General features: G+C 38.8%; 2 long non-coding RNA genes across 3 annotated transcripts in view; one reads left to right on the top strand and one right to left on the bottom strand.

The window, feature by feature from the left end:
• Positions 1–21,412, top strand: part of LOC110255835 — a 542,938-nt gene that overhangs the window by 504,966 nt on the left and 16,560 nt on the right. The gene's annotated exons all lie outside the window — the stretch shown is intronic.
• The window catches only part of LOC106505319, a 63,823-nt gene that overhangs the window by 37,869 nt on the left and 4,542 nt on the right, over positions 1–21,412 (bottom strand). For both annotated transcript variants that reach the window (XR_002336708.1, XR_002336709.1), the window contains exons 2-3: positions 20,600–20,663; positions 14,084–14,183 (exon numbers count right to left, since the gene is read on the bottom strand). This is a non-coding gene — a long non-coding RNA (uncharacterized LOC106505319). The remainder of the gene's footprint in view (positions 1–14,083; positions 14,184–20,599; positions 20,664–21,412) is intronic.

Genomic DNA, 21,412 nt, shown 5'->3' with positions numbered 1-21,412 from the left:
ACTCTTCTAAAAGGTCAAGAAGACCAGCTTTTGGTCTCCATCAAAAATTTGGTTTTAATTGTTTTCTAAAATTAGAAGATCTATACCAAAGTGTGAGTGAGTGAAGGTGTGGGGCAAGTCACCTCTTGAGACAGCAGCTGTCTTTCTGTCCTGGACTCTCACCTTGTAAAGCTTATGTGGATCACACTGCTCCTCAGCCCCAAACCCTCCTTGCCGTCACATCTCAGAGTGAAAGACCAAATATATAGATGGCCAATAAGCACATGAAAAAATGCTCAACATCGCTAATTATTAGAGAAATGCAAATCAAAACTACCATGAGATACCACCTCACACCAGTCAGAATAGCCCTCATAAATAAGTCCACAAATAACAAATGCTGAGGGGGTGTGGAGAAAAGGGAACCCTCCTGCACTGTTGGTGGGAATGTAAGCTGGTACAACCACTATGGAGAACTGTATGGAGGTACCTTAGAAAACTATACATAGAACTGCCATATGACCCAGCAATCCCACTCTTGGGCATATATCCAGACAAAACTCTCCTTAAAAAAGACACATGCACCCGCATGTTCATTGCAATTCTATTCACGATAGCCAAGACATGGAAACATCCTAAATGTCCATAGACAGATGATTGGATTAGGAAGAAGTGGTATATATACACAGTGGAATACTACTTAGCCATAAAAAATAACAAAATCATGCCGTTTGCAGCAACATGGATGGAACGAGAGACTCTCATACTGAGTGAAGTCAGTCAGAAAGGGAAAGATAAGTACCATATGATATCGCTTATATCTGGAATCTAATATATGGTACAAATGAACCTTTCCACAGAAGAGAAAATCATGGACTTGGAGAATAGACTTGTGATTGTCGAAGCAGGGGGCACGGGAGTGGGATGGATTGGAAGCTTGGGGTTAGTAGATGCAAACTATTGCCTTTGGAATGGGTTAGCAATGAGATCTTGCTGTGTAGCACTGGGAACTATGCCTAGTCACTTATGACGGAACATGATAATGTGAGAAAAAAGAATGTATACATGTATGTGTAACTGGGTCACCATGCCGTATAGTAGAAAAAAAATAATGTATTCAGGAAATAAAAAAGAAAGACCAAATCCTCGCAGTGGCTCCAAGATGCACCATATCTGCTCCTCCCTTGTGGCTCTCCAAACTGAAACTAGAATTTTCTCCTGCCCATTCTGATACAGCTTTCTTCTCACAATCCTTCAAATGTCCTCAGAGCTATTCCATCTCCCAGGAGTGCTCTTTTCTCAGATGTCTACATGGGTTTGCCCTCATTTTCTTCAGATCTAAAATAACAACACTCAGCCCAGAGGCCATACAAAAGCAACAGAAGAAGGGAAAGGGAAAAGCCAGGCAGAGGAGGATGTACAGGAGAGGGTGTGGATAGACTTGTGGTTGCCTGGGGGTAGGGGGGAGGGAGTGGGAGGGATTGGGAGTTTGGGGTTAACGGGTGCAAACTATTGCTTTTGGAATGGATTAACAATGAGATCCTGCTGTGTAAATAAAATAAAATAACAACAGTCCTTCCACATCCCAGGCTTTTCTATCCTCCCTGCTTTATTTGTCTCTGTATCTGGCATACAATATATTCACCTAAACTAAAGCATAACTTTACTTTAATCCAATGACAATTTTTCTTTCATAGAGCTTTAGATAATTTTATGAAATTATCAGACCTAGGAAAGTTGTGAAATCATGTTGTGAGGTTTTGGTTTGGTTTGGTTTGGTTTGGTTTTGGTTTTTTGTCTTTTTAGGATTGTGCCTGAAGCATATGGAGGTTCCCAGGCTAGGGGTCGAATCAGAGCTGTATCCGCTGGTCTACACAGCAACCCCAGATCCGAGCCGTGTCTGTGACCTACACCATAGCTCATGGCAATGCCAGATCCTAACCCACTGAGCAAGGGCAGGTACTGAACCTGTGTCCTCATGGATCCTAGTCAAATTCATTTCTTCTGAGCTATGACAGGAACTCTGAGATTTTTTTTTAAGCGTTAGGTTTTTACCAGTTTGGGAGAATTTATGATCCATCTAGCCTAAAGTTGGTAAATGAGTTGAGGTTACTTCACATTGTCACAATACAGATGGTTGGCAAGCTTTTGGAGTGGCCCAAATGTTATTCAGTAGTAACTGAGTGTATTGGATTTGGAATCAAAAGAACAGAGTTCAGATACTACTATTGCCACTTCCTTGCCTGTCATGTTGGGGAAGCTCATAACATACACAAAAAAATATAGTAATCAAAGCTTAAAATATATGAATAAATAAATAATGAATTTTTGTAAGCTACTTAAACTTACTGGATAAAGGAAAGTAGAACTTAATATCTGGTTCATTTAGTTGCAGTGAGGATGGGATATAATATAAAAATGCTCTATAAAGTGAAAAACAATGTATAACAGTTACTATTATCATTGGTAATCAGGAAAGGTATAGAGTATATATACAAGGAAAAAGTTTATACAACCTAGTGTGGGTAGAGATATGGTCAACACACTGATACGCATAAGTCTAATACAATATAATTTTGAAAGTATATTCAAGAAGAAATAATAATAGTAATATTTATCTCAGACGAATATGTACCGGCTACTAAACTAAGAATTTGACAGCATTATCTCTTCGAATAATTACTACAATCCTAGGAGGCAAGTGACTTGAATTATCATTCCAATTTTACAAATAAGGAAAGTGAAAGAGTAACCAGACAGATTTCACATAGTTAGTGGAGGCTTCAACAGTAATGGAATGGGTAAATTTATTGGTCAGTGGGTATTTTACACACCCATATTAATATGTTAATCTAAACCCATAACAATATATACCCTTCATACCGCCAATTTCTATTTCCTCTTTGAAATTGGAAATAGAAAAGATAAAGTTCTTTAACATTTGCCAGGACTCAAAAACAAACATCAACAATTTCCTACACACATGAAAAAAGCTGTTGCCGTGAGTCAGAAAAACATGAGGTAAGAGGTGTCTATATGAATTTGCAATAAACATACAATAGGGTCCATCTTCGTGGCACTGGTAAATTTTATTGCAGGATGTGCTTCTTAAGGAATTTGCAAATTAAAGTCCTCAACAGTTCCGGCCCAGCTGCCCCTCACTGCACACAATGGCTCTTTGGCCCCCTGCTCCACCAGAGGTCACTGCACCACCTGCCAGGCCAGGCCCCCAGGTGCAGAGGGCAGGTCCTCCTCCCCAGCAGTGACCTCCAGGCACACAGCACCTTTTTGGGTCTTAAGGGAGGATGATCTGTCAATGTAAGTGAGCTTTTTTCTCCAACAGGATCCACTGAACAGGCAAGGAGGTGATTAATTATCCAGGCCCTGGAAATTACCATACAGCTCTTCTCCTGCTTGACTGTATGAAAAAGAGCAATAAAAATTGCTGAAAACCTGTGCTTTGAATGAGGTTGAAGCCCAAGGTCTAGGATATAACAGAAAATCTTTGAATTTTTTTTTTATCATTTGAAAGATCAGCTCTGCTTTGAGTAATTTTAGGTGTTGCATACATAGGTGGTTTTTCTTCCACCGATAGCATTTTTAACTTCAACTTTGATAGCAAGAAAGAACTAAATGATTTAAAGGAGGTGAAACAACGTATTTACAGGGAAACGACCATCTGATTGTGAACTAGCTCTTTGCATGTTAAACAGGACAGTTTTGTTTCTTGTCTCATAGCCATAGAAAAGCAGGAAGTATTTAGAAGCAAAAATTAGGGTTGGGAGGAGGCGGGGGTGGGGAGTTCTGGTTTATCTATGTGCCACACTTACTGGCACCAGGCCCAGAAATTTTTTCATACCCCTTTGAAAGACAGAGGCTGTATAAAAAGCTCCAAAAGAGATCGATCTTCCTGAGAAAAGATTTGCGACAGGACAGTCAGGGCCAGCCAGGCCAGTACTAGCCCTGAGACCGGACCAGACTAGGTGGTGGATCCTGGTCAGTGCTTGAAAAAGGCCAGGAAGAATAGCGAGGTGAGATACTCAGAGAAGCCACTGACCCCGTGGGCGTGGGAGCAAACAGAAAAGGCAGCTTTGTGAAGTGGGGGCCGGGGAAACAGTAGAAGAGGAAGATACCTGGTATTTCAAGCCAGTGATTAATGATCACAAGGAATTGGAAACTTGGAGATTAAAAATACATGTGAGGGTTTACTCAAGAGAAACAATGAAATATATACATATATATGAATATTTATGTACCAGGGAATTTGTTACAGTATTGTTTCTAATATTGAAAAATTTCAAGTAATCTGTATGTCTCCACACACATATATGATATAGTTATGTATATATTTGTGAATATGTAAATATCATAGAACAATTTGTAACTGTTAAAATATATTTCCTAATAATATTTTAAATCTGAAAAAATATTAAGTTTAAAACTTCATAAAGTTGCATTTATCCTTATATATGCATGATATATATGCATCACATATGTATACACATATGTGAAGAGAGAAAAAGAGAAAGATAATGAAAAAATACATCAAAATGTCAACAATGATTTTTCTTTAACAGAATAGCATATGATTTTAATTTACCTTCTTTCTGTTTTTTGATGTTTTCAGGTTTTTTTTACAGTACTAGAGTTCTTTATTTTTTATTATTTTATTTTTCTTTTTTTATTACTCAAATGAATTTGTCACATCTGTAGTTGTATAATGATCGTAACAATCTGATTTCACAGGATTTCCATCCCACAGCCCGAGCACATCCCCCCACCCCCCAAACTGTCTCCTCCAGAGACCATAAGTTTTTCAATGTCTGTGAGTCAGCATCTGTTCTGCAAAGAAGTTCCATCTGTCCTTTTTTCAGATTCCACATGTCAGTGAAAGCATTTGATGTTGGTGTCTCATTGTATGGCTGACTTCACTTAGCATGATAGTTTCTAGGTCCATCCATGTTGCTAAAAATGCTGGTATTTTGTTCTTTTTGATGGCTGAGTAATATTCCATTGTGTATATGTACCACATCTTCTCGATCCACTCCTCTGTTGATGGACATTTAGGTTGTTTCCATGTCTTGGCTATTGTAAATAGTGCTGCAATGAACATTGGAGTACATTTGTCTTTGCGAGTTGTGGTTTTCTCTGGATAGATGCCCAGGAGTGGGATTGCTGGATCAAATGGTAGTTCTATGTTTAGTTTTCTGAGGAGTCTCCATACTGCTTTCCACACTGGTTGCACCAATTTACAATCCCACCAACAGTGTACTAGGGTTCCTTTTTCTCCACACCCTCTCCAGCACTTACTGTTTGTAGACTTTTGGATGATGGCCATTCTGGCTGGTGTAAGGTGGTACCTCAGAGTGGTTTTGATTTGCATTTCTCTAATAATGAGTGACGATTCTCCTTTATTTTATATTTTCTTAATTTTAACTGCCACTTATGAATATTTTTAAAAGTTTTTAGTAATACTGAATATTATTAATATTAAATAAGGCATAAAGTTCCCCTGTTTCAGTTCCTCTCAAGCCCCATCACATTTCAAGTCATATCTCTTGGTGGCTGCATGCTGACCCGTGGTTTTTTTCAATTATTTTATAATTATTATCAAGATTCTAAATTCTATGTTTATATTTTATGCTATATGCCTCTGATTCTTTCTCTACTCTTTGTTGAGCAATCCTACTCCTGGGTATATGTCTGAAAAAAAATGAAAACACTAATTCAAAAAGATATATGCACCCCAAAGTTTGTAGCAGCACTATTTACATTAGTCAAGAAATGGAAACAACCCAAGTGTCCATCAAAAGATAAATGGTGCATGTGTGTGTGTGTGTGTTTACACATACCATGGAATATTACTCAACCATAAAGAGAATGAAATTCTGCCATTTGCAGCAATGTGGATGAACCTAGAGAATATATGTTTAGTGAAATAAATCAGACAAAGACAAATCCTTTATGATAACACTTGCATCTGGAATCTAAAATCTAAAACAAATGAATGATTAAAGCATAATAGAAACAGACTCACAGATACAGAAACCAAACTAGTAGAGAGAGGGAGTGGAGATGAGTGAGATAGCCATATGGGATTAAGAGAAACAAACTACTGTATATAAAATAGATATGCAACAAAGATATATTTTACAGCATAGAGAATTATAGCCTTTATTTTGTAATAACTTCTAAAGAAGTATAATTTATGAAAATACTGAATCACTATGTTGCACACCTGATACTAAAATAATATTGACTATCAACTATACTTAAATTTTTAAAAGTCAATTTGTTTCAGCAGGGCTGTATTCTTTCTGGAGACTCTAGGGAAATACATTTCCTTGCCTTTTCCAGTTTCTAGAGACCACTTACATTTCTGGTACATGGTTACTTTCCTCTTGATAGCCAGCCAGTAGCATCTCACATCTCTCTTTCTGACTCTGACCTTGATTTTCATGTTTCCCTCTTTTATTTATAAGGACTCTTGTGACTCCAGTGGGCCTATCTGGATAATCCTGAATAATTTCACCATCTCAAGATCAGTGACTTAGTCACATCTGTAAAGTCCTTTGTAAGGTAACAGATTCACAAGTTCTTTCCATTAGGACATGGACATCTTAGGGAGCATTGTTCTGCTTGCCACAATGGCGAAGGCTAAAACCCCAGATCTAACTATGTGATTTTCAAAATTACAAGCTGGTTACATGCCTGATTCTCTAAGTTTTCTATACCAAGGATAGGCACTGGGCAGAAAGGAATGGGAAGATTTGTGAGGACATAGACAAGTCTGAGAACCATGTTCTCCCAAATCCCTCTACGCCACCCTTGCCAGAAGCAGCCACCTCTTCATATGTCTAAGTAAACTGCCTCCCTTTTATTAAAAATCTTTCTTTAGTTGTTCCCCCGAAAAAAGGCCTCTTAGCCTTACTTCTTATTCAGCTTCTACCTCTTCTCACTGCCTCCAGGTTCATAAAAAAGTCAGCTCTCAGATCTCAGAATGTTCCAAAGAAAGAAAGAATTTGGCATATACACCATCTAGAAAAAATATAGTGAATAAGTCAAAGACCTTATAAGACCTTCCTAATATGTTTCAATAAAAATCCGAGGAATACACATGTAAATGATTTCAGATGCTGGTGCTCAAATATGATGGGGCATAAGGTTAGACTTGTTTGCATTAAGCCATTGGTGTTCTCATTGTGATTTTAGATTTAGGTGTAACTTTGGAGTAGCAAGCAGTGACAGTTTGATTGGTTAGTTGAAGCCTCATCTCAATAATGACCTTTATTCAACATGCCTGAGATGCTGGAACTTCCCTGGTCTGCTTTAGTTGAGGAAATTCAAAGGCTAGGGAGGTGGAAATTTTGACATAGATCAATCATGTGCAACATATCTAGCAACTATCAACCAAATCCATAGAGGAGATTCAGAGATTTCCCTCATGAAGACACTAGGAGACACAGTGGTGCCTAAATAGGCTTGTGAGAAAAAGAGATATATCCTAATGAGATTTAGATCCCTCCCCCAACCCCACATTTTCTATGGTGAGCATTCATTAATGCCGATGAGAAAAATATTTTTAAAAATCTTAGGTAACAACTCAAATGCAACTCCCACTCAGACTTCACTAGACCTTCCAATTTATATATACTCAAATAATCCCACATATTGCCTCATCAAGCCTTGGGGGGAATCTTTGGTAACAAAGTTCTCTTCAAGGTAGAATTTCTTCTCCCAGCTTTACAGAGAGGGTCCACCCCAGAGCTCAGGATGCAGAGTCCAGTCCCGTATGTGTGCATGTAGATCAAAAAGAGTAGAGTCACCTAGTTTTATAAGAGCCAACATGCTTTGCCCTTATCTTAAGCAATGTGCGTGACCTGGTCTATTTTGGTTTTAAGTTCAAAGGCATCAGGCCACTCCTATGGGTTAGCAGCACATCTTTCAAGAGCTACTTGGTCCCTTCGGACATGGAAGTTCTGCATTTCTGGGGATGGGCAACTCTGACTTTGGATCTTCTAGCAGCATCTGACCAACAGGGATGGCCTTGATTCCCTGTTTTCCAGAGGCCCCCAGGAGCTTCCGGGTGATATTTTGAATCAAGCTTCAGAACCCAAGTAAGCAGTAGCTGGGGAAATTGACAATAACTGTCAGGAAGTAATGTCGGAGCAGATGATTTTAGCAGGAACAATTAGAGCAAATCAGCCTGAAAGATTTTCCCGTCTCCTCCAAGTATATCCTCTGGCCATTAGTCAGGATAAACGACTGGGTAAATAGTCAGAGGCTCACATATTTGACATCTTGGGGACAAAGAGTTTTCCGAAGGATGCTATGTAATCTTAATGGTAAAACTCTGAGATAAGAGAATGGATCCCAAAGGTTGTATTTTGCTGGAAAATAGAAATATGTAAATCCTACATAGTTTATGAGATAAACTACCTAAAGAAAAACATGAAAAAAATCATACAGTTAACTTTCCCAGGCATGAGGATGCTTGTCCTGATTTTTTAAAGATATTCCTATTGTTTCACACAAGATAATATTGATAAGCATATCTTACTAGTTTTAAAATAATGGGTGATTCTAGCTTTATTGTCCTTCCATATGATATAATATATCAAAATAGAATCTAGAAAGTTCCCGCTGTGGCATAGTGGGTTAATGATCTGGCTTTTCTATGTGGCATTGCTGGTTCGAGCCCCAGCCCGATGCAGTGGGATAAGGATCCAGGTTTGCCAGAGCTGTGGCATAGTTCAGGCCAGAGCTGTGCGGATTCGACCCCTGGCCCTGGAACTTCCATGTGCCATGTGTGCAGCTAAAAAAGGAAAAAATAAATAAAAAAATAAGGTTTCTGTTGTGGCTCAGTGGTAATGACCCCTAGCCTGGGAACTTCCATTTGTTAGAGGACTCGCTTACATAGAGAATGCAAATGTCTATAAAACAGCAAGTTTGGGGGCACCTTTATACAGCGATGAAGGCCAACTTCAGGCTGTGTCGACACCTTAAGTGTAATTATGGACAAATATATGGGAGGAAGAGAAGACCAAATGCTGCTCTGTGGATTTTCTAAGCTAATGAAATCTAAAATCCCCCAAGAAATACAAGACATATCCAGGGAATAGAGAGATTGGAAACTGATAATTCAGCCTATTGTAAATCCAGGCTTCGTTTAGAGAGTTAAGAACTTTGGTCTACCTTTTTGGGTTTTGGAATGTGAGGGCAATGGCCTAACCCAAAAGCCCAATGCATTTCCATACTGCTCACCATAGAGCAAATACTATAACATGTGCTGCTTTCCTGCTGCAAACTTAGGATCATCTGTAGGGAAGCTTTTCTATAAAATGAACAAAGATCCTGATCCCTGATCAGAGTAACTCTAGGAATATTTAGTGCCAAGATCAAGGCTGAGGAGATGCCTCAAAGAGAACAGGGTATAGCAAGCGCCCAGGCAAGCAGAATATTCTGGAGGTAAAAGCAAATCTTCAGGAGTTCCCCTTGTGGCTCAGCAGTAACAAACCCAACTAGGATCCATGAGGATGCGGGTTCAATCCCTGGACTCACTCAGTGGGTTAAGGATCCAGCGTTTCGGTGAGCTGTGGTGTAGGTGGTAGATGCGGTTTGGATCCAGGGTTGCTCTAGTTGTGGTATAGGCTGGCATCTGTAGCTCCAATTGGACCCCTAGCCCAAACTTCCATATGCTATGGGTGAGGGCCTAAAAAGCAAAAAAAAAATTGAAGCAGGTCTTCAGAGCTTAAGATAAAGACTTCACTCATGACATCCCTTTGTCTTCATGACTAAGGAAGGAATTTAGGTTGTTACAGAAGCTTCGTGATTAGCTTGGAGAGAGAGTTTTTTTCAGGAAACAATGCTGCTAGAAACTCTTTGGTTTGCCAGCCTAAGACTCATAAATAGTGAGACTCAGTATATTTACAAGTTGAAGCTCTTGGTTCCAACTCACTGAAACGCTTCAGCATTTACAGATCCATCTTTCACCACAGACATACCGCATCTTACTAGCATACATTCTATTAAGTTATGTTAGATGCTCTGCCAACTTAAGTTCGGTACCCTCAGAAAAGCAATATAGATTCCAATATTTTGTCCATGGTTCCCAAGCTTTCTACAGAGTAAATAATGTAAACTGTAATCAATGAGATAAGGGAATTTAATAGCACAACAAGGAGTGTAAAAATAATATGGAGCAGGAGTTCCCATCGTGGCTCAGTGGTTAACGAATCCGACTAGGAACCATGAGGTTGCGGGTTTGATCCCCGGCCTCACTCAGTGGGTTAAGGATCTGGCATTGCTGTGGCCCTGGCATAGGCCAGTGGCTACAGCTCCGATTAGACCCCTACCCTGGGAACCTCCATATGCCGCAGGTGCAGCTCTGGAAAGAGACAAAAAGACAAATAATAATAATAATAATAATAATAATGATATGAAACATTTTCTAAAGGCTGTACCACACAAATGGCAGCAACTCAGTCCTCTAGGGCCATATTGAACAAAGGCAGTTAATTAATAAAACTGGTGTTCAGATAATTCTGTTGTCGAATAGAAAAGAGTATCTCAAAGAGTAGAGGGTACCTAATAAAAGTAGGGTCATTTTTAAAGGAACGACAGAAATGACAAATGGATCTAGAGAAAATATCTGAAATCAACTAATACTGCAGTTCCTTTGCCTTGGTTACTACGACTGGAGTCTGGATTGTATGCCCAAAAAAACCTATGTATCAGCAAAAATAGCATATATGAATAAAATATGAAAAGCATTTTCAAGACACATACAATTAACATGTAAGTGAAATAGGCAAATCACCCAGTAAACATGACGTGTAGCAAACTTCTATTAGACAAGAGTGTCAAAAATGTAACCAAATAAGCTTTAGCAAAATAAATAAATAAAGTGGGGGGGAAGGAAGAACAAAAGAGAGGGAGGGAGGGAAGGAGGGTAGAAGGAAGGAAATGAAGTAGAAGAAAGAAGGAAGAAGAGAAAAGAAATGGTTTCCTCATTAAACTGAAAAATCTAGGAATAATGTCTTTTCCCTCTGCATTGGCTCCATTCTTGGGCTGATTTTTAAAAAGACAAAATGACCGCCAGCAGTTTCAGAAAGTCTAGTTACAGGTATGATTTCTTTCTCAAGAGCTTTAATGCAATTTCCATAGTTGGGAACTATGGGACTCGGCTTCACTGGCTCTCATTGCCATCTCTGGGTTGTCGTGGCTGGAGGAATGGGATTCACTGAATGTCTGGGCTTGGAATGTATTCATCCCCCTGGCTGCAAAGGAGGAGGGCAAATGAGTCAGGAAGGGTAAGGAGCTATAAGCAGTAACCAGTAACAGCTATAACCAGTAACCAGCTATAACCAGTAACGGAGAGAATAGATGTTATGGCGGCAAAAAAGAATTTTTCTGCTGATGTGTGTGTGGATTTTCTACTTCAACAAGGGAGTAGAAATAACATGAACACAGTATCTTAGCCTGACCTCTTCTAGGAAGCTAACATTCCAGTCCTATCTCTTATACATCTACCATCCAAACAGGACCAGCTCCTGCCTCCTCACTCATCCTTTTTCCATCAAGAATGGATCATTGTCAAAGTCAGGAACGGTTCTTTGGCCTCAGTCCTAATGGGTGGAGAGATTAAGGTGAGGAGTTAAACCCCAAGTCAGCCGTGGTGGCAGGGATTTCCTCCCACGCATTTGGCACGGGACACCCGTCTAGGGCCAGTTGCAATTGGTAACTGCCTGAGGAAGTGATATTACATTGGGATTCAGGGCAAAAGCCACGCAAATGATGAAGAATATGCTTTAGCCTGGCCTTGCCCTCTGTGCACAGATCTCCCGGGCACATTGCATTTGGCGTCGTGTGGGTTACAGGAAGGATTCAAGTGGTGGGTATGCTGGGTCCTGGCCCAAATACTGTCTCTTTTCACCCTTTAACATGATTTACATTTGGCTCCGTTCCTGCAGATCCTCTGTGTTCAGGGGACTTGAAATGAGGAGGAAAGCTCTCCAAAAGAAAGAGTGAGACATGCTTCAGGAAAGGCCTCGAATGTTTATACAAAACTGCAAGTGCAGCTGTGCCCGCTGAGTAATAACCCACATGCAGCAGCAGGATCTGGTGTTAGTGAGGATAGGGATTTATTTCTCCTTCCAGACAGGCTCTCCTGGGACCTCTAAATGGTAAAAGCAGTGAACTTCCATATGGGCTAGGGAAGGCCGTAAGAAGTCTCTGCATATGCAATTTTTTGGCCTTGAGCCCCCTCACCTTACTTTGAACTCTGTATTTCCTTTCCTTTGCCAGCTGTAAGCCTCCATCCAGGATCAACGATGGATTTGCGGTAGGACTAAACTGGGAAACTCTTGTAGCCTGCTTAAAATATCTCTGAAATGTCCCTTCTGACACTGGTCAGTCCATTAGATTAAAAAAAGAAAAAAGAAAGTTCATTTCTGACCTCTTACAAGGGATAATCAGAAAGAGATGAAAAAAAGAAAGCACTGTGTAAATATGGGTGATTGACCACAGAATATCTAAAGCCAGCCCTGCTTCAAGCTTTGCTAGGAGATCCATACAATACATTCAATAATCCCTTAGCAGTTTCAGACACCTCTTTTGTGGGTTCAGCCCTACTGAAGAAAAAATTGCATCCTTTGAAATATGCTTCTTCTTCTTCTCCTTGGAATCAAGAACATGCACAGAAGTGGTTGAGGGGTGGGGAGGAAAAATCAATAATGATCAATTTAGATGGTATATAACAAACAAAACCGGGAGAGAACAGCTGAAACATTTATATAAGCATTGCTCACAAAACAGACCTCCAGAGGAATATTGTCTGGGTAGGTTTGGTGCCTCCTTATACATCAGGCACCCAGGTTTCCTCCCTCTTTCTGATCTTTCATCCAATAATATGGCAGCCATATTTGAGATTGACTTCATGGTTTAAAAGGGCCACTGGAGTTCCAAGCATCAATTCAGCATTTCAAATAATAAGAGAAAGAGGGAAAGCATAAAAATGCCCACTGTCCAGCTATCAGCTCCCTTAAACACTTTTCCTGATTTGACTAGTGAGTAGTCCCACAGCCTTAACTGGCTGCTAACCAGCTGAGAATATGTCTTCCAGCTATGGCCAATGTCAATCAATAAAATAGGGTACAAACCAAAAGTCTCTGTCACAGGATGCCATCCTACATTCCTTTCAGCCCTGATTTTCTAGTTCTCTGATCATCTTCTCCCCCAAGAGCAGTATCGCCATCCCTGGTTCACTAAGGCATTGCTATTAAACCCACTGAAGGATAAGTAAGAAACAAACACTGGGAAAGCTATTGGCCTCTACAAGGAGTTGAAGACAGGATTCTACCTCCTCCTTTTCATTCCAATGTCCTTTCTCATTCTGCTTCCCTTCTCTTCTAGGAGTTTGTTAAAATCAAAGGAAGAGCTTGTTGGGTCTCAGAACAGGCACTGGCCCTCTCATTTTGATAAAGAAGGATGCATCATTCAGATTTGAGAAGTACACACTTTCTTTGTTATCTCTCCTGTAGAGTCTACTAACTAGAATAGCCTAGGCTATTGGGCCAGTTGACAGCCAATTTGCTTTCAGAGTGACTTTGCTCTGCAATACCAGAACTACATTCCTTAGCTCCCTTTACCCCTGGGCTCTTGAGAAAAGCAGCCAAGGAAGACCCGGACTGGAGATTCGGGGGAGAGGAAGGAAAGAATGGCAGATATCCTATCACCTTTGCTCTCTGTTGTATCTCTTTCTAGTTCCCACTAGACAGTGCTTCCCTGTATTGTTCCAGTTTCCATCAGGTAGGCCTCACTATGGTCCTAGCTCTCATTGTATGGTCTCCACCTCTGCACCTTCCCCCACTGTCCCTCTGTTCCAAAGAGTAGCAGCTTTTTAAAACTAATCTTGAGGTTGCCTTACTATCTCTGGTTTTGTCCACTCTTACACCATCTATGCAATCAGTTTCCTGCATTAAGTGTACTCAGTTTGAACAATCTGAACTGCTTTCTGGTAAGTTCTTGACTGAATTATGCTGCAATAATCAACAAGTTCCCAACTCTCGGTAGCTTAACACATAAAACCTCGTTTCTCACTTACACAGTGCTGCTGCAGAGCGGCCACTTTCCAAGTGGTGATTCAGTGGTCCAGGTGGCTTGTATTTTAACTCTGCCATTTGGAGCATTTGGCTTCTACATCACTGTGACAAGCGAAGATAATGAATAGAGAATTCAGATCTACTCTTTTTTTGCTTGATCCAGAAGTCCTTCATGTTAATTCCACTTCACCCCATTGGTCAGGACTAGTCATATGGCCCAACATGATGGCAAAAATGCTTGGAAATACACTCTTGTTATTTGTTTATATGTGTGTTTGTACGTTTGTACATATATATGTGAATGTATATGTATACACATAGACATAAAGAGATATGATCTTGGTATTTCCTGGTGCATAAAGAAGATAAGGCAAAAAAAGTATGACTTGGATAACTTGGATTGTGAATCCAAGACAAACACAAGCACCTAATCTGTTTCTTAAGAACACACATTTCAGGACTTCCCGTCATGGCCCAGTGGTTAATGAACCCGACTAGTATCCATGAGGACACGGGTTTGATCCCTGGCCTCACTCAGTGGGTTAAGGATCTGGTGCTGCTGTGAGCTGTGGTGTAGGTGGCAAATGCGGCTCAGATCCCCTCCATTGCTGTGGCTGTGGTGTAGGCCGGCAGCTCCAGCTCCGATTTGATCCCTAGCCTGGGAACCTTCTGTGCCACAAGTGCAGCCCTGAAAAGACAAAAGACTAAAAAGAAAAAAAACAAAAAAACAAACAAACAAAAAACACACCTTTCCTCTTGTCAATTGTTAACCACTTCTACTGATTTTTAAAAAATATATGTTACTTGACATCCAGAGTCTTCCACTAGAGAAATGTAGAACTATTTTTCAGTGTGTGGCAAAATGACACCTGTTTTCTCATCACAACTTCTCTTCCTCTCTCAGCTCTGCTCCAGCTTGTTGAAAAATGAATTTGAAATCCGAGTAACACTTGTCCCTGGAGATCTGTCATGATTTTTCTTAGGAGAAAGCAAACAGCCTTATCCAAATTCACAATATAACTGTAGCTGCAAGTTTTTAAGAAGTTTAAAACTATCAAAACTTAATAGAAAATAGATCTCAATAAAAAATAATTTCATAAAGTTAAATAAATGCTATACATCCTCAAATAAAAAGTTTCCAAGGGTTTCACTCATTCTGACTTTTTTTCATCTTCACCCAAAGGTGCAGACCTTTCTCATGGAAGTCTTGAGATGTAGTATCTCCCCTTTGTATTCATGAGCTAGATCTCTTCTATAACTTTTCTTCCATGTAATATTTTATTTGGGGGGGTTACAATTTACATAGAATAAGAGCAGCGCAACAAAGCAATATATGACATTGTCCAATACAAATCAATACAAGACCATTAACCCCAGTACAACACCAGAATTATACCCACTAAACATCTTTGGGGCTCTTTTAAAAAATGGATTCATTAAAATATGATCAACATACAAATTTAACAGTACTTGAGCTTTTTCTTCATTTGTCTTTCATTTAATTTATGGAGAAGGAGATGTGTATACAGAAAACAGGTTCATTTAATACTTCCTTATTTAGTATTTACTGTGAGCTGTCATAGGTACTTGAAGTATAGCAGGGCACAAGACAGACGTGTTTTCTGCTCTCAGGAATCTTATATTTTAAGAAAGGATATATTCAATGAATACTAATCAACATGAAAATAAAAGACGATCCAAGATTTTTTTGAGAAAAAAAAAGGCCAGTTCATCTTGAGCATGTGAACAAAGTTCAATATGCTAATATTGGAAATGTGGACACATGTAAGATTATATGTGGTCCTGATACTTCAGAAAGAATTTTGGATTTTTCTCTCAATGGGAATTGAAGAGTTTTAAGTATGACTTGTGTTTTAAAAAGCAACTTAGTTGTTCTGTACAGAGTGCTTTTGAGAAAGAAAGAAGTAAGGAGACCAGTGAGGAAGCTACTAGCACGTGTCCAGGTGAGAGATGATTAAAAGTGTTCTAGACTGCTAAGTATTTGATTTTCACCAAAAAGAAGAAGAAAAAAGTAGAGAAGGGAAATGTTACCCTCTCCTTTGCTAGATGGAAAAATGACAGTATTGAAAGTTAAGTCGGGATTCAAGTTTTCTGCTTCCAAATTTGGAAGGTTTTTCCTCCATTCACCTCCAAGAAAAGAACAACAAAGAACTGATACAGTTGCATATGGGTAGAATCAAAGCATGTGATACAGGTGTAATGGTATACTATAGGCGTAATCAATTTTGAAATATTTTACGAATCTTAATGTGTTCTATATGAAGCACTATGAGACAAGGGTGAGGTTTCTGTAATCACTGGGACATGGACTTCCACTGAAAGTCTCTGAATTTATGCTGCCCTGAAAGGATACAGGACTCTGCTGAATGATGCCATCTGGACCTCCCCTGCCCACGGCACTGTCCTAGTCCCCTCTGCCATCTAATGAATATGCAAATCTGCTCTCACCCCAGTTCATCTTTTGGTATAAGAGATATGTCTTCTCTTTCCAGTGCTGCTCCTGATTCAGAGAAGCCTTGGAATGAGGAAAAAGTTTTAATAAAATTTCTTATTTTAAAACTAACATTTTTTGGGGAGTTCCTGTCGTGGCTCAGCAGTTAACGAAACTGACTGACATCCATGAGGACACAGGTTCAATCCCTGGCCTTGCTCAATGGGTTAAGGATCTGGCATTGCCGTGAGCTGTGGTGTAGATTGCAGACGAGGCTCTGATATCACACTGCTGTGGCCCTGGCATAGGCTGGCGGCTACAGCTCTGATTAGAGATTGGACCCCTAGCCTGGGAATGCTGCAGGTGTGGCCCTAAAAAAAAAAAAAAAAAAAAGAGAGAGAGAGAGAGAGAGAAAATGTATATATATATATAAATAAACTAATATGTTTGGGGTTCCCATTGTGGAGCAGCAGAAACAAATCTGACTAGGAACCAGAGGTTGTGGGTTTGATCCCTGGCCTTGCTCATTGGGTTAAGGATCTGGTGTTACCGTGAGCTATGGTGTAGGTCACAGACATGGCTCACTCAGATCCTGCGTTGCTGTGGCTGTGGCGTAGGCCATCGGCTACACCTCCAATTCAACCCCTAGCCTGGGAACCTCCATATGCCACGGGTGCAGCCATAAAAAGACAAAAAATGAAAAGTAAAACTAACATTTTTGCCTGGGGCTGGGGTGGGAAAAGGGATCAATTGTAAAAGGATATGAAGGATCTTATTGGGGTGATAAAAATCTTCTAAAATCAGATATAGTGATGATAGGACAACTTGGTAAATTTATGAAAAATCATTGTTTTATACTTAAAGTGAGTGAATTTATGATATGTAAATTATATCTCAATAAAGTTGTTTTCTTAAAAAGAGAAATATAATGGAAGTAAAGTACCTCAATTTATCTGAAAATTTGGGAATCAGGTGAGAGGCAGAGATTTACAAGTTGAATTTTTTTTAATTCAGAAACTATATTTCAAAGTCATTTTATTTTATTTTATTGGCTTTTTAGGGCCGCTCCTGGGGCATATCAAAGTTCCCAGGCTAGGGGTTGAGTCTGACCTCTAGCTGCTGGCCTCCACCACAGCCATAGCAACACCAGATCTGAGCCACATCTGCCACTTACACCACAGCTCAGGGCACTGAGGTAGGCCAAGGATGGAACCTGTATCCTCATGGATGCTAGTCAGATTCATTTCCACTGAGCCATGATGAGAACTCCTCAAAGTAGATTATTTTTAAAATAGCAAAAAAAAAAAAAAAAAAAAAAAAAAAGCAAATGGCATGATTTTGTTCTTTTTTATGGCCGAGTAGTATTCCATTGTGTATATAAACCACTTCTTCCTAATCTGATCATCTGTCGATGGACATTTGGGTTGTTTCCATGTCTTGGCTATTGTGAAGAGTGCTGCAGTGGACATGTGGTTGCATGCGTCTTTTTCAAGGAAATTGTTGTCCAGATATATGCCCAAAAGTGGGGTTGCTGGGTCATGGGGTTGTTCTGTGTGTGGTTTTCTAAGGCACCTCCATACTGTTCTCCATAGTGCTTGTACCAGCTTACATTCCCACCAGCAGTGCAGGAAGGTTCCCTTTTCTCCACACCCCCTCCAGCATTTGTTACTTGTGGACTTATTAATGATAGTTCTACATATATATGTAACTGGGTCACCATGGTGTACAGTAGAAAAAAAATTGTATTGGGAAAATAACAATAAAAAATTAAAATTAAAAAAAATAAATAAAAATACCACATATAAAAAAATAGAAAAGAAAAAAATGCTCTGAAACAATACCAAACTATGTGTGGCAAGTTAAATATTTATTTGTGAATATACGTAAGGCAATTACTTCTGTTTCTAACATTTTCAAATATGTCATTCCCATTATTTACTTCAATGATGGAGCTTATTTTTTCATATAATAATTATTTTTATATTTAAAAAATGGTGAATAAAAGGACTGGGTTCATTTAAACCCAGAAATTTATTTTCTGCTTGGGCCAGATATAATTCGCCCATGACCTGATTAATATCGAAGGTCATTTCTTAAAAGAAGATCATAATAACTGGAATAAAGTGACTGTTTATCAAAGCCTAGTCCTACACTATGTCATATATAATGCTAATTATTTTATAGTGCCAATTTAACATTTTCAGCATTATTAAGTATATTTATTGGAGCATACCCATTTTAAGGATAAAGAAATACAGAATCAAAGAGTAGCAGTTCAAAAATAAAGTTCTGAAATTCGTATAACTAATTATTACCAGAGCTGAGAGACGGACCCAGGCATAATTGAATCCAATGTCCTCACTTTATCCGTTAGTCTATACTGCTTTCCTTAGAAGAGAAATATAGGGGATATATTCTCTCACATCTAAGAGTCAACTCTAGATATATGACAGCAATATTTCTCAGAAATTGCATCAAGAGTATGAGTTCATTTTTTTTTGTCTAATTGGATTGCATCATTGTGAACTTAGAAAACTTGAAGGTGAAATCAGTAAATTGCCTTTAAGAATTCATCAGAGAATAAGAAATAGACATAGTGCTAAAAGATAAGGTGACCATGTCATTTACTGTACAGACTAGGACTCTATTAATAATTTTTCTAAGACAAAGGCATAAACCATGACTATTTTGAGCTAACTGAAACAGGTGTTCACTTTTCTCAAAACTAGAGATAAATAGGAGTTGTTGTTGTGGCTCAGCAGGTTAGTATCCATGAAGATGCAGGTTCAATCCCTGGCCTCCCTCAGTGGGTTAAGAATCCAGCATTCCTGTGAGCTGTAGTGGTAGGTCACAGATGCGGCTCAGAACTGGCTTTGCTGTGGCTGTGGCATAGGCCAGCACCTGCAGCTCCAGTTCGACCCCTAATCTGGGAACTTCTATATGCTGCAGGTGTGGCCCTGAAAAGCAAAAACAAACAAACAACAATAACAAAAAAAAAAGAGATAAATAATATACCACACCTGAAATGGAATGATATTAAGTCTCAAACTGTAACCCAGGCTATTTTGATGTAAAATTGCCAGATAAAACAAATGCAGAAAATATTACTAACTACATGATTAGTAAAGTTAGACATAAACTCCGCAAAACCAAATTGTGCAATTTCAGCTGTACCTCAGATGTCAGCTGAGGTCATCCTATCCCTTAATGTAAAGATAGATTTTATTCAATCTGTGTCTCATGGAAAATCTCAAATATGCAAAAACATTTTTTGAAACAACAGAAAAGATTATACTATCTTGGTAACCTGAGGTTTCAGGTTTGTTTGTTTGTTTCTTTTCTTTTCTTTTTTTTTTTTTTACTTCTCAAAGTACTTCTTTATCTCTGCACTGGAATCCATGCAAATAGATAACTCAACTACTTGCCTTAGTTTTAACCAAAATAAGCTAACAAACACAAATATCAAATGTGCAAACACATGCACTCCATACACAAGCAGTTTTATTAGCAGTTGTTTTCCTGTAGAACAGACACCGAAAGCAGATGAGCTGGAGGGGATTTACAGCAGAATATGAGGGGAAAAATAGATATAAATTTGAATCTAGGCTTTGGTTGTGCCACTTGCTCTTTGTATGATCTCGGTCACTTACTTGTAAGATGATAGTAATAAGGAATTCATGAGATAGTGCATATTTCATTAACACAATGACTGGACACAAAGTAGAAGTCCAAGAATATTAATTATCAGTATTATTACCTTATCGTTAAGAAAGCAAACAAGTTACAATTTGCTATCTACTCATAAAAGTCCTCTGGTCTGTTTGCAATGATGTTAGACCATCTTTTCTTTTTTTTTTTTTTCTATCTTCTTACCCTCATCTGCTCTCTTCTTTCCCTTCCCTGCACTAGAACAATAACAAATCCTCTGTTTTCTTCAGCATCTCCTCACAAACTAAACTACACAATTTCTGTTGCTCAATTCTAAGATTCAAGAGGTTAGGATTCAGAGACTAAAAAAGACATAAATACTTGTGAGCACTTAATTAAATGTACAGAGAGAACCAACCTGGTTTAGTTGTAGAGAATTTAGAAGAGTTTCCTTCTTCCAGTTCCATAATCTCATTTTCTTCCTAAGAAAGATTCCAGGATAGATGTGAGCAAAATTTATTTTCACATCAAGATTTCAAAAGTCAACACTTGAAATAGCTCATTCTATGATTGCACCTTAAGCAGAAAAAGGCAATTAAATGGTAGTACATTTCAGTGAATTCATTGCTTGTTGACTATACATAAAATAGAATTGATTTCTACCTAGTAGTGAATTTTTAGAGGTTGTGCTATTGGACTCTAAGTCTAGAACTTAGAATACTTTAAGATTTGAATGAATATATCAACAAAAAGAATATACTAATATGAATATATATTCATATAGATAAATGAATATATCTATAGATAATTATGTCTATCAAAAAATTTAGGAGTTCTCTTGCAGAGCAGCAGATTAGGGATCCAGCATTGTCACTGCAGTGGCTTGAGTCACTGCTATGGCATAGCTTCAGTCTCTAGCCTGGGAATTTCCACATGCCATGGGCATGGTCAAAAAAAGAGAAAAAATTCACACAGGATACATATATGCACATGTATACACAAATATTCTTTTTCAGGTGACTCAAAGAATACTTGAAAGTGATGAGAGCTCATAAACTTCAACCTCAAAAGCCTTGATCAAAAACAATGATCTGCTCTTGTTTTGTAAGTGTCATAGCAGATACTGTCCAGAAAACAGCCTGAGCCCATTTTTTTTAACCCATGTGAATATCAATGCAGCCGGATAAATATGTGAAGTGTAGAATAATGTATATTTTTTGTCATTAAGAAA

The sequence above is a fragment of the Sus scrofa genome, chromosome 11, assembly GCF_000003025.6.
Source record: "Sus scrofa isolate TJ Tabasco breed Duroc chromosome 11, Sscrofa11.1, whole genome shotgun sequence".
Classification (NCBI taxonomy): Eukaryota; Metazoa; Chordata; class Mammalia; order Artiodactyla; family Suidae; genus Sus; species Sus scrofa.
This window is presented reverse-complemented; position numbering and strand designations above follow the sequence as displayed.